Source organism: Bombina bombina, chromosome 6 (assembly GCF_027579735.1).
Source record: "Bombina bombina isolate aBomBom1 chromosome 6, aBomBom1.pri, whole genome shotgun sequence".
Lineage (NCBI taxonomy): Eukaryota > Metazoa > Chordata > Amphibia > Anura > Bombinatoridae > Bombina > Bombina bombina.
Window position 1 is genome coordinate 948,487,916 of NC_069504.1, and position 15,504 is coordinate 948,503,419.

Genomic DNA, 15,504 nt, shown 5'->3' on the forward strand with positions numbered 1-15,504 from the left:
TACCATCATGGACCATGTACCACCACTACGAAAAGGGGGCCACAGGGACAAAATTCTACTGAAAAAGGAAGCCGACAAAGTTCTCACCTTTAATTAAAATCTCCCCAAAGCTATCATACCAAATTGTAGATGGGCAATAAGGCTTTGTGGTTCCAGATTGCTGTATATATCATCAAACAAAGTGCACAAGAGATGTAACTATACAGTGTCTACAATGATAATTACCGTAAAACAGCAGCTTATAGATGCTTTATGAGGAGGATGGAAGCAATACCTTGTGGGGATGAGTATGGCAGATGTAGTCTAATAAGATTGGGTATAATGAACAATGAACCATATGGTATATAGTAGGCCAAAATGTTCCAAGATTATCAGCCCTGTTCTAAAGCATTGCTAGCATTTATGGTAAATGAAGTGGGCTATGAATGTATATGCAAATATACAAAAGCTCTAAAAATAATAATAAAAAAACACTTTCTAGTTCCTTCCTAGCTGCTATACATCGCACAGTATAAAAATCCATGATATTCCTCAGTCTGAAGCATATTATTGCAGCCCATTACTAATATTAGATGGCCAATACAAGTGAAAGAAAGTAGGCTCTATATGTGCATAGTTCTAGAAGACCACAAGATCATGAATATATAACCGACAATTGTTCAATAAACCTGTGTGGCCCACCAGACAGTGCTAAACATAAAACGATAACAGTGAGAATAAAACAGTGCAAGATTCATTCTATCAACGCCAAAGATAGGTTAACAAGATAAATAGCCCTTCTTGGGCTTAGTGTGACATAAAATATAGTGTGTATCATGGTCAGTAACAAAATATTCTATTGTCATATTGTGCAGGGTAATGCAGCTAAGGTTATAATAAGAATGTGACAACTTTATATGAGAGAACAATAACTCAGCAGGTGTTCAAGCAATATATTATTAAGGATCAAACATTTCTCTATGCTCAAGCCCATTAGCTATCACCAGAGCAAGGTAGTCCAGCAGAGGATAAGATTACTGACCCAGTAGCCGCATGTAGAGAGTCTATGACTAAGTCAGCTGACACCTGCTTTAGGGTCTACAAAGGTAAACATATAGTCTATTTGCAGCATGTCCTTGTGTATGCTACAGCTGTAACAAGAAGGCACATAGGAATGTCCACAACTTTTCTGTTCCCCGAGGAGCTATGTCATTTTGGTGAGATCGAGCTCAGTTCCATGTCTGACACTCACAAAATGTACCCCCCTGTCTGCTGCAAGTAGTCGGGTCTCGCTCACACAACTCCACCAGCACACAATACAATTAGCCGCAATCTCTTTCTCCTGCACTCTCGCCACCATAGGAGCAGAGCTCTTACAACCAACTTGGAAGGAATCCTCTTGCCTCAAAATCCAGACTAAGGGTACAGATGATCCTTCAGTATTGCGAAGTGCCACGGACTCAGTAGGTGGTGTAGGTGAAAGTAAGTCGCCATCTTTTGCATTACAGATGTCAGAAATATGCCGTGATAGCTGGGTGAAATGATCATCCATTTTGTCACTCAGGCCTTTTATGAGCAAAAGTATTGTGGCCTTCATGTCTCACTTGTAAGATATTGCAGCAGTTGGTGTGTACTTGCTCGAATACAGCCTAACCCGTGCTGCCGGGGAGGAAAGGCGATAGATGCTTTAATGCACTTGTGTTTGCTGCTTTGCGTGATTCTTATGGATCTGCACCATGCGACTCTTGATTGCAGGTTGTTTAGGCCCTTAGCTATTATGTCCGCTTCGAGGGAGATTTCCATCCTCCGCTTCACTGTACTCCCTCCAGACTTGGTCAGTAGGTGTAGTTAGTAATATATGTATGTTTTAAGGTGTCATACCCAATGTTTTTTTCGCCTTTCTGAGTTTCTTGTCACAGAGCTCTAGTTTTTTGCGGCCATACTCATCTGTGGCTGGCTCCAATCCCCCCCCCCCCCCCTCTGGGCATGTTTTTACTGTATGATTAAAATGTCCACAATATAGACACAGGTTATCTCTTTTTCTCCATTGTAATTCAGCAGGTAGTAGTCTTCCTTGGACCAATCCGACTTGCATTAGCTCTTCATTTTGTATTGAAGGAGAGCATTTATAGGAAGCCCGGAATAGTTAACTTCATACTTAGAATCGGTGGTATAGGAAGTGGTTCTTTCCTGGCGTCACTCTTGCAGGCACTGATCCAATTGAATAGCTTGTTGCATAAAGGCTTCAAGTGTCTCTGGGATACCAAAATAAGCAAAGTCATCTTTGAGAGTCTCTGACAGTCCTAAACGGAACTGATTTAATAGGCCTTTCTTGTTCCAGCATGTGTATGTGGCGTAGCGTTTAAAGTCAGATATATATTCCTCTACTTGTTGGTGGCTTTTTGACGTAGCGCTCTAATGGCACTTTGGGCCGTTTCTTGTTTGTTGGGATCGTCGTACATAGAGGACATTGCCTTTATAAATAGGGCCTATGACTGGACACAGGGATCGTTGATACAAAGGAGAGCATAAGCCCATTCTTGTTGTGGACCAGAAAGGAGTGATATAAAAGAGCGCACTTTTATTGTTTCAGAATGGTATGTGCGGGGTTCTAAAGCAAACATCAGTTCACATGACATGACAAAAGAACAATATTTGTATCTATCGCCTGTGAAAAGTTCAGGAAGCGGTAGCTGAGGTTCAGGGGCTGTAGAATCATCCTCAGGTAAGGGAACCCAATGAACCGCCACAGGCTATTTAGGTATTGCAGCTACTAGAGGAGGGGCAGCAGCTTGATCTTAGGCTAAGTAAGTCTTGGACAGCTTGAGTAAGGCCAGATACCTGCCTGGTTAAGGTATTCAGCGTTTCAACAACTTCTGCGAGTTCCATAAATGGTTCAGATATTCTGTAAGGGTTTGTTGGTAGAAGCCCAGGATGCAGAAGGACAGGCGGAATAGGATCAATTTTGAAGTACAGACAAGGATGAGACAGAGACGTGGTCAAACAGGCCAATGGTCAGTTTAGGCAGCAAAGGTTTGTGATCGATTAAACAGGCAGAAAGGTCAATATCAGGATAACAGGATAAGAGCAAAGTTCTTAACACTAGGTATACAGTATATCTGAACACTGAGCAGACTATTCAGACATCTTTTATAGGTAGAGAGAGACACCTCCTTCCTTTATGCAACAGGTGTGGTATGAGTTTCTATCCTTTTAAGAGGTAGTAGATGTACTCGCGCGCGCACCTAAGGAGCATTCAGAATGAAGTCTGGATTGTGTTACATGCTATAGCGTGTTGTGTCTTGCGGCCTGTGAAGTTTCTGGTAACTAAGATGGATGTCTCACACCCAGCTCCCGGTGCAGTGGGGTGTGCGGTATTGTGGAGTCAGCCACCTGGGACTGTGACACAGAAGAGAGAGGTAAGTTAGTGTGCAACCTTGACACTCTAATATTATGTCTCCAGGTAACTACAACAATAGCTCTACTATCAGATAGTGTTTTGGCTTATCTTATTTGCCTCAACATTAAACTTATTCATCTACAAACACCATTGCGCTTTGATAACAATTATTTTCTCTGCAGAATTTATAAAGCTAGCCTTATGACCTACAGACAAAGCACCCCTATTCATCAAAGGCAATTAAGCCCATAAGCCACACTGCCCCATTAACTTACATTTAGTGCCCTGTGATGATAATGACACACTCCCTAAAGCCTTAATACATCAAGTTAACTAGCCTTGACTACCCCCTTATTCTACCGACTATTCTCTCAACTAGATATAACTTATAATTTGATATAACACATATGTCCTAATTCTCCAAAATTACTTATTCTTATGATGTTAATGGCCAGACTGCAAATTCTCTTGTGTGGGGCTCATTTAGATAATACTGGCTACCTCTTAATCAGCAGTTGATTATTGCCTAGGTTAAGTTAGTTGTTCATGGCAGCCCTCATTATAACACGATTAAAATATGTTCTATGTACTTTTTTTTCCCATCAAGCCCATAAACGTGGGTACCTTGAATATAATAGTTCTCTGTTCAGTTTTCATATTGCCATCTACATATAGTTTTCTCTCAAATATGCTGTGGTCCAAGAGAGGACACTTCAAATGCCAACCTCCCTCTCCCTCACCAGCTAAGTGTAACTAGGTCCAAGAGTGACCTTCTAGATTTTGAGAGGAATATCATCTAAAAATAAAAATAAAATGAGGTTTAATTCAAATCTGTGTAATTATATTGCTCACAATGTTTCATGTATTGTTATTGTTCATGCTGTACTGTATTCATGATTATTTTTATTATAGACTGCTATTTCACTTATTGCTACTGTTGTTTACCCATTTATTACATTTTGTTAGCAGAGTTCAAATCTTTCAGTATCATCTGTCTACTAGTCAGAGGCAGGTTACCAAGCGGTTGTTTTTGGTTGCTAGATTATACATATAACATGTGAGATAACATGTGAGTTTACATATATTCTGCCTTATTGACTTGAGTAACCTAACTTATGATCCTTGCTGTAACTGAATGTCAGTTACTTTTTTTTGTTGTTCTAAAAACATCAATAAAAGAATATTTTTTTTTAAAAAAGAGACTTTCAAAACATTGTAAATATATGTAAGCGAGCTGTGCATGAGTACTCACTGATGAGCAATCCGTAAAACTGTTGCCAGAATGATGACTGCCTGAAAATGTAGGAGTCATAACTAGACACAATAAATGCTGCAAACACATTCATAATGAATTGAAAGAATGAAAGTGCTTGTGGTTACGGACTATTTCCTGGGCTCTTGGAGCAGGCAGAGCAAAATTTGCGCAGTCTCTTTCTCCAAAACATTAGGTATGCCACCCATATTATAAAAGTCTCTCTTGAAGTCTCTCCAACCATCATCGGTGTGAGGGAATCCTATAAAAAAGATGGCATTTGTTGGAAATGCCATACAGAAACTTTGCAAATACCAAAGAGAAGGTGCTTTGAGACAACCCGCTCAAATACCCCTCTGTGGACTGAAAGTTTCTGGATGCCAACAAATGTATGCAGAGGAGCATCTTGGACATGCCAGGAATAGCAGTGCACATACACTTGCGTGGCTCCAAGTCATCTTTATGACATCGTATAGGCTTACAAGCTGCTGCCTATTGAGCCTATACATGTCATAAATCTGGTTATCACTTGTTCAAGGTGAGCCTCACCATGTGCACCAGAGGTGCCCACACCCAAGGCAAAGGCCTCTCTACCCTCACAGGTTCCCTGGGCCTCTGTCTGAAGCACAGAGCATGCCTGAGTCTGTTGAACAAAAGTTGTCCAAGAGCACCAACACAATCCAATGGAATATCCATATTTGCAAAGCCAAACAGTGATAGCCAAATAGCAAAGCAAACATGTACTGATAAGCAATGGTAATCAAACATGCTAGAGCAATCTGATAAACACTGTCGATCATCAGAGACATATTGGCAATGATGTTTGTTTGATTTATAGTACATTGTCCAATGGGAGACTGTTAGTAATCAGTTCTGACCGTATGCAGCTGAAATGTATTGAAAAGATAGAAGCCTGATTGGTTTACTAGAGATCTGGGAAGTGCAATTTATCGCAACTCAGCGCAAATTAAGTTGCAGTAACTTAAACATTGCTCCACTCGTAATACGGATTTGAGTAAAAAAAAATGCTGCGGCTTTGCGACCGTGTTTGCGCACCTCGCATGAACAATAGCGTTCCACTCATAATCTATCCCTTAATTTGAAAAACTTTCATACTTTTCCATTCTATATAACTTTATTTACATTTAGTTAATGTGAATGTAAATTTTGATTCTAAAGTGCCCAGTTTTTAAAAATTTGATTAAAAACAGGGGCACTTTAATTCATCAAAATTTTTAAAATACTTAACTTTTAAGCTTCCCCGGTCGTCGCAAAGCCATTTCTAACATCAGAAATTATCGATTGTCATGCTCTAATCACGGCTTCCCCCGGGGGAATCAGTGTCTGATTCGAAAGCCGTGATTGGAGGAAGCCAGATTCCTCATTTTAGACCCAGGAAGAGGCTTTGCGACGGGCGTAGGAAGCTGGAGCAGCTGTCAAGATTAAAAGGTAAGTTTTTTTTTCACAACACGAGTGAAATGTAAATTTTGATGATCTAAAGTGCCCCTGTTTTTAATAGAATTTTTAAAAACCGTGCACTTTAGCATCAAAATTTACATTAACTTTAAATACCGAAATACTTTTACATCTACAACAATAGTGAAATACAGATAGTTGTATACTAGTTCTAACTTTTATCATTTTACCCATTCATTACAAAAATAATACCCAATATCCTATATTTCTTTAATATTTAATATTTCAGTAAAACTAGAAAACAAAATAGAAATACTTTTATAAGAACATGTTATATTAATGGACATCTTGACATTTGCAATTTTGCATGAACTGCAAAATATATCAGGGATGTCAAAACATCTGAAAATGTGGAGAACACGATTTCTACATAAACCACCAAGCACAGTTGAACATCTTGTAAAGTGAAAATCTAATTATCATATTTGTAGACTGTTTTACCTTTGTTTAGTGAATCAAATTCCAATTCAACAGTTGTGAAGTTGAAGAGGTAACTTTAATATTACTTAGAACAGTCATAAATATGAATAATTCATCATTTGTGTGCAAAGATTTGAGCAATTATTCTCACTATTAGTATTATTCAGATTAGTTTACATGACTATTTTGGTACAATACATTTTCACTTACATAAAATTATGTTAATGAACATTTGTATTAGGGTCACTAGTAAAATATAGATTGTCATTGTGATACTCCTTTGCAGGCTTTTATCATCATGACAACCAATATTTGTTTTAATGAATCTCAACTGTGGCTTCGCTAACCTCCATGGGACATAGCAAATCTTGAAGAAAATGGAATTACAATAATCTAATACATGGACACATTTACATTAAATTGCTTTTTCAAAAGAAAAACATGTTTACTGTAGAAAATAAAGAAAGCTTTAGAGAAAGTATGAAATCCATTTAAATTTGCCTTTGAGCAATTGGATTCAAACTAAATGAAAGTTTCAGGCTGTGCCCTAGAATTTGAAGACAAGTTTGTTTCATGTATGTCATATCTTTTTCTGATATATTAATCTCTTGTATTTCTGGTAATAATATTTGCATGCCCAAAGCAAACCACAAAGGTGAAAAAATAATGCATATCAATCTGAAGCTGCATTTAATCATCTTAGTCTTACCTTTTTTCTCAAGCTTCATTCAGTTGTCTTAGGCAGTATTTTTAATTTAACCATTGAGGATGTTTGTGGCCAGCTGGCAAATAAGATGTAATTTGTTTATGCAAATATATAAATTTAATGTAGTTAATAATTCTAAGATCTGACACTCTGTTTTATTCTAGAGATAACCACACAGAAAAAATTACAGTTAAAGATTTATAACTTTGGAACGGTAAATAAACAATATTTGGGTAAAAGTTGATGTGTCAATATTGTATTCCATTACTTCCATAAATTAGGCTAAATGGTAATTATGACAGTGACCCCCATACCAATTAGTTTCGAATGGGACCTAAGAGTTAAAGGACCAGTCAACACATTAGATTTGCATAATCAACAAATGCAAGATAACAAGACAATGCAATAGCACTTAGTCTGAACTTCAAATGAGTAGTAGATTTTTTTATAACAAATTTTAAAGTTATGTATATTTCCACTCCCCTTGTACCATGTGATAGCAATTAGCCAATCACAAATGCATATACATATAGTCTGTGAATTCTTGCACATGCTCAGTAGGATCTGGTGACTCAAAAATTGTAAATATAAAAGACTGTGCACATTTTTTTTAATGGAAGTAAATTGGAAAGTTGTTTATAATTACATGCTGTATCTGAATCATGTACATTTAATTTTACCTGAGTGTCCTTTTGGGGAACTCTTGTTTGTTTTTTTAAATGAGCCGCAATTGATACTTTGATAACTTATTTAAAACCTAGTTACATCTATGTAAATATAACTTACAAAAAAACGGATACTAAGAACAAACTTAATTTAATATCACTAACAGCTGCTTAGAACTCTTCATATAACTGACAAGGGCAGCGTTTGAACCTAATAACTGTAGTTAACAGGGCAGTTGAATTTTCAGTATTTATGTAGCTGCAAGATTTATTTAATGAATCTAAACGACAAATGAGACTATGATCAAAATCGTTATAAAACCACAAAATTACTGATACTTTAAAGTTAACATACAATTTAGTATATAGTGTTGCTGCAATTGTATCTAAAGTGCTGTGAAGGCAGGGTACATAACCGCAATTTTGGTAACTACTGAAACAACAGCAAACTAATCTTTTGAAATAGCAAACTACCTGCAAAACCTACTTTATTATATAACGTATAAGGTCAAGATACTTATTGAACCGCATACATTAGCAAAACTAAGAATGTGTTTGTGCAGCCAGCTGTTTTTATTAATCAATCTATAACAACGTTATTTTCAGTAGTTTGTATTTCATTAGCAGTGTTAGAACTGCAGCTCCACAAGTTATTCATTAATCAGTATACATCAACATAATAAAAGAAGTGTATTGCAATACAACCAGACTTCAATTAAACTTATTCGCATAGCATTGTGACTATATAAGTTTGTTGTTATATGGCTAGATTTAGAGTTTTGTTGGTAACGACCCGCGTAGCTAATGCTGGCTTTTTTCTGGCCGCACCTTTAAAATAACTCTGGTATTGAGAGTCCACAGAATGGCTGCGTTAGGCTCCAAAAAAGGAGCGTAGAGCATATTTAACGCAACTGCAACTCTCGATACCAGAGTTGCTTACCGAAGCGGCCAGCTTCAAAAACGTGCTCTTGCACGATTCCCCCATAGGAAACATGGGGCTGTTTGAGCTGGAAAAAAACCTAACACCTGAAAAAAGCCGCGTTCAGCTCCTAACGCAGAACATTGTTTGCTATGGGGAAACACTTCCTACGTCTGCACCTAACACTCTAACATGTACCCCGAGTCTAAACACCCCTAATCTTACACTTATTAACCCCTAATCTGCCGCCCCCGCTATCGCTGACCCTTGCATATTATTATTAACCCCTAATCTGCCGCTCCGTAAACCGCCGCTATTACATTATCCCTATGTACCCCTAATCTGCTGCCCCTAACACCGCCGACCCCTATATTATATTTATTAACCCCTAATCTGCCCCCCACAACGTCGCCTCCACCTGCCTACACTTATTAACCCCTAATCTGCCGACCGGACCGCACAGCTATTATAATAAAGTTATTAACCCCTAATCCGACTCACTAGCCCTATAATAAATAGTATTAACCCCTAATCTGCCCTCCCTAACATCACCGACACCTAACTTCAAACATTAACCCCTAATCTGCCGACTGGAGCTCACCGCTATTCTAAAAAATGTATTAACCCCTAAAGCTAAGTCTAACCCTAACACTAACACCCCCCTAAGTTAAATATAATTTAAATCTAACGAAATTAATTAACTCTTATTAAATAAATTATTCCTATTTAAAGCTAAATACTTACCTGTAAAATAAACCCTAATATAGCTACAATATAAATTATAATTATATTATAGCTATTTTAGGATTTATATTTATTTTACAGGTAACTTTGTATTTATTTTAACCAGGTACAATAGCTATTAAATAGTTAAGAACTATTTAATAGCTAAAATAATTACAAATTACCTGTAAAATAAATCCTAACCTAAGTTACAATTAAACCTAACACTATACTATCAATAAATTATTTAAATACAATATCTACAAATAAATACAATGAAATAAACTAACTAAAGTACAAAAAATAAAAAAGAACTAAGTTACAAAAAATAAAAAAATATTTACAAACATTAGAAAAATATTACAACAATTTTAAACTAATTACACCTACTCTAAGCCAATAACAAAGCCCCCCAAAATAAAAAAAATGCCCTACCCTATTCTAAATTACAAAATTTCAAAGCTCTTTTACCTTACCAGCCCTGAACAGGGCCCTTTGCTGGGCATGCCCCAAAGAATTCAGCTCTTTTACCTGTAAAAAAAAAAACATACAATACTCCCCCAACATTACAACCCACCACCCACATACCCCTAATCTAACCCAAATCCCCCTTAAATAAACCTAACACTAAGCCCCTGAAGATCTTCCTACCTTATCTTCACCCTGCCAGGTTCACCGATCGGTCCTCGGAAGTCTTGATCCAAGCCTCGGAAGTGTTGATCCAAGCCCAAGCGGGGGGCTGAAGAGCGACGTCCATCCTCGGGCTGAAGTCTGGATCCAAGCGGCGACTGAAGAAATCCATCCTCGGCTGAAGTCGGAAGTCCATCATCTGGATGAAGTCTTCTATCAAGCCGCATATTCAATCTTCTTTCTTCTGGAGCGGAGCGGAACCATCTTCTTCCAAGCCGACGCGGAACATCCTCTTCAACCGACGACTAGACGATGAATGATGGTTCCTTTAAATGACGTCATCCAAGATGGCATCCCTCGAATTCCGATTGGCTGATAGGATTCTATCAGCCAATCGGAATTAAGGTAGGAATATTCTGATTGGCTGATGGAGTCAGCCAATCAGAATCAAGTTCAATCCGATTGGCTGATCCAATCAGCCAATCGGATTGAACTTGATTCTGATTGGCTGATGGAGTCAGCCAATCAGAATATTCCTACCTTAATTTGGATTGGCTGATAGAATCCTATCAGCTAATCAGAATTCGAGGGACGCCATCTTGGATGACGTCCCTTAAAGGAACCGTCATTCGTCTGGAAGTCGTTGTCGGAAGAAGATGGGTCTATGGTTGAGGTCTTCAAGATGGAGCCGGTCCTCATCAGATGAAGATAGAAGATGCCGCTTGCAAGAAGATGGTTGCCGGTCCGGATCTACTCTTCTTCCCGGATAGGATGAAGACTTTGGACCCTCTTCTGGACTTCTTCAGCCTTCGGATGATGGATGTCTAGCCCCCTCTTGGGTTGGATGAAGATATCGGAGCCAGGACGGATCGGTGTGATACCCGGTGAGGTGAAGACAAGGTAGGAAAATCTTCAGGGGCTTAGTGTTAGGTTTATTTAAGGGGGGGTTGGGTTAGATTAGGGTTATGTGGGTGGTGGGTTGTAATGTTGGGGGGGGTATTGTATGTGTTATTTTACAGGCAAAAGAGCTGAATTTCTTGGGGCATGCCCCGCAAAGGGCCCTGTTCAGGGCTGGTAAGGTAAAAGAGCTTTGAACTTTAGTAATTTAGAATAGGGAAGGGCATTTTTTTTATTTTGGGGGGCTTTGTTATTTTATTAGGGGGCTTAGAGTAAGTGTAATTAGTTTAAAATTGTTGTAATATATTTCTGATGTTTGTAAATATTTAATTATTTTTTGTAACTTAGTTCTTTTTTATTTTTTGTACTTTAGTTAGTTTATTTCATTGTATTTATTTGTAGATATTGTATTTAATTAATGTATTGATAGTGTAGTGTTAGGTTTAATTGTAGGTAATTGTAGGTATTTTATTTAATTAATTTATTGATAGTGTAGTGTTAGGTTTAATTGTAACTTAGGTAAGGATTTATTTTACAGGTAATTTTGTAATTATTTTAACTATTTTAGCTATTAAATAGTTCTTAACTATTTAATAGCTATTGTACCTGGTTAAAATAAATACAAAGTTACCTGTAAAATAAATATAAATCCTAAAATAGCTATAATATAATTATAATTTTTATTGTAGCTATATTAGGATTTATTTTACAGGTAAGTATTTAGCTTTAAATAGGAATAATTTATTTAATAAGAGTTAATTAATTTCGTTAGATTTAAATTATATTTAACTTAGGGGGGTGTTAGTGTTAGGGTTAGACTTAGCTTTAGGGGTTAATACATTTATTAGAATAGCGGTGAGCTCCAGTCGGCAGATTAGGGGTTAATGTTTGAAGTTAGGTGTCGGCGATGTTAGGGAGGGCAGATTAGGGGTTAATACTATTTATTATAGGGTTAGTGAGTCGGATTAGGGGTTAATAACTTTATTATAGTAGCGGTGCAATCCGCTCGGCAGATTAGGGGTTAATAAGTGAAGGCAGGTGGAGGGGACGTTGAGGGGGGCAGATTAGGGGTTAATAAATATAATATAGGGGTCGGCGGTGTTAGGGGCAGCAGATTAGGGGTACATAGCTATAATGTAGGTGGCGGCGTGCGGACGGCAGATTAGGGGTTAATTATTGTAGGTAGCTGGCGGCGACGTTGTGGGGGGCAGGTTAGAGGTTAATAAATATAATATAGGGGTCGGCGGTGTTAGGGGCAGCAGATTAGGGGTACATAAGTATAACGTAGGTGGCGGTCGGCAGATTAGGGGTTAAAAAAATTGAATCGAGTGGCGGCGATGTGGGGGGACCTCAGTTTAGGGGTACATAGGTAGTTTATGGGTGTTAGTGTACTTTAGAGCACAGTAGTTAAGAGTTTTATGAACTGGCGTTAGCATTTTCAAAATCCACCATAAATTTGCTTCTAGTTTCGAAACATTATAATCCATTAAAAACACTGCAGTATGAATTTTTTTAAGCTATCCAAATTAAATATGAAATAAATGCAGGACATTGTTTTCTTTTTAATTGTGTAAAAATGCAAATAACTATGTTGGGGGTTTTGTTGGGGAACAAACAAAAGCATAGGAGCTTGTTCTAGGGATTTTACCATCCAAAAAGCAGCCTCTTTTTGCTCAGCATGTGCCTTTCACAGAGAAGAACTATCCGGTAGTATATCAGTCTGATCCTGACTCAACAGTGTAGTCCGGTCCCGAAATACCAGGCAATCCCTCTCTGAATGAGAGTAATGGCAAAAGCCCAGGCGTATATGTTTATATATATAAAATTGTATTATTATTTTTCTCCCTCCACCAATCAAATCAATTTGTGTAATTCAATAGTATGCTGATGCCATCCTTTTTTAACACTATCCAAACTATATAAAGGCTACTTTTACCTTTTGTAACGCTATACTGATGCCGCATTCACATGGATTTTGAACTGGTCAAGGTTAACAGGACAGTAGTATTTTCCAAGATAGAAAAATTATCTGCAGGTACTAATCTTTCTGTAAAGGTTTTTATTTATTTTTTTCATAAAAAAGTGATTACAAACTTATAGAGTCCAACACAGATGGCATTGATAAATCACACAAAGGTTGAGCTTAATTTTTCTGGAACGGCATCCTGAATAAATATTAATGGGTGAAGATCCAAAAAAATGGAACTAAGACACAAAAAAATATTTTAAATGTGCAAGAAATTATCAAAACAGTTTATAGAATTGTGCCCTTTTCATGTGACATCATCTCTATGAACTTCACAGCTAACCAAGTTACCAAAATGCAAAATTGTTGCATACTTTATACAACATGATGCATAGCCTCTATTTTAAATGAGGAGCAATGATGACACGGAGAGAGTGGCAGATGAGGCAAACACGGTGGAAAAAACTAAAACAAAAATGATGGACAGGAGAAAGGCATGAGAGGTAGTGGGAGTCAAAGGGGGAGAACAAGGAACACAGTTGAGGCAAAATATTGGGCAGAAAGCTCTACGAAAACAAACAAAAAATAGAAAGGATACAGATGGAGGTACACAAATAAAAAAAAATCATAATCAATGTAGGGAGTGACCAGTCCAGGAGGTGGTGGTAGAGGACGCAAAATTTGACAGAATGAGAAAGACACTTAAAATTATGGAAAGAGTCAGAGAACACACATTTACACATGGAGAAAATATTGCACTAACTGAGGCTATTTTAAAATATCATAACATCTTATTTGCAACTTTAGAAAACAAACGCCTAGATTACGAGTTTTGTCGGTAATGCTGTGTGGTGCTAACAAGCAGTTTTCCTTCACCGCTCACCTACAGACAACGCTGGTATTATGGGTTTTTAAAAACCCGGCGTTAACCGCAGAAAAGTGAGCGGAAAGAAAAAATTTAGCTCCACATCTCACCTCAATACCAGCGCTGCTTACGGTAGTGGTGAGCTGGCAAAACGTGCTCGTGCACGATTTCCCCATAGGGATCAAAGGGGGAGAGCCGGCTGAAAAAAAACCTAACACCTGCAAAAAAGCAGCATAATGCTCCTAACGCAGCCCCATTGATTCCTACGGGGAAAGAGAATTTATGTCTACACCTAACACCCTAAAATGAACCCAGAGTCTAAACACCCCTAATCTTACACTTATTTACCCCTAATCTGCCGCCTCAACATCGCAGACACCAACATTATATTATTAACCCCTAGTCTGCCAGTCTGGACACCGCCGCCACCTACATTATACTTATGAACCCCTAATCTGCTGCCCCCAACATCGCCGAACCCTACATTATATTTATTAACCCCTAATCTGCTGCCCCCAATGTCGCCGCAACCTACCTACACTTATTAACCCCTAATCTGCCACCCCCAACATTGCTGCCACTATATTAAAGTTATTAACCCCTAAATCTAAGTCTAACCATAACCCTAAGACCCCCTAACTTAAATATAATTTAAATAAATCTAAATAAAATGTCCAACTGAAGAATGAAGGTTCCTTTAAATGACGTCATCCAAGATGGCGTCCTTTCAATTCTGATTGGCTGATAGAATTCTATCTATCAGTGCCGCGAGTCGATTAAGTTCGAGGTTGTGCGCTATACAAGTATCTAATTATAATATATATAGGTATAGCTATATACAGATATATAGGAACATCTATTTATAAATACTTAGAACATATTTCCTTTTATTAACAACCTTGGAATGTGAAATATTTACAGTAAATATACAGTTAAACACTTTATTAAAAAATTAAAATTACATAAATATTATTTTTCATATTTTCAGCTAGACTTGTGCGCGGCAAAAAAAATTGTTTTGGTTCCTTTCGGATCGATTTTGATGTTTTCGAATTTCGTTTTAGGATCAATTCAATTTTGGATACATTTGAATGCATTCATTTTGGATTCGTTCGGATTCATTCAGATTAGAATAAATTCGGATGTATTTGCATATATTCGGTTCGGATTCGATTAGTAAATTCGGAAGTTCGGTATGTGCTAGGTGGGATGTGCTGTGTATTAGACTAGTATTATGTACTGTAATATTAGGTGTAACCCATAGCAGAGTGATATAACCTAATATGTAGTAATACTAGTGTAATTGTGATTAGTCCGTGGCCATCCGAATGTTATGAATAAATCCGAACTAATTCGGATTTATTTGTTAGATTCGGTGCTACAGTAATTTGGAAATTCAAATCGATCCAAATCTCCGAATTTGACAAATTCGTCCGAATTTAAATTCGGAACAAAACGAAACGCACATGTCTATTTTCAGCTACTTGACTGCAAAAGGCAACAATGTTCTTATATACAGTATATATATATATATATATATATATATATATATATATATATATATATATATATATATATATATACATACACTAAGCGATAAGCCTGC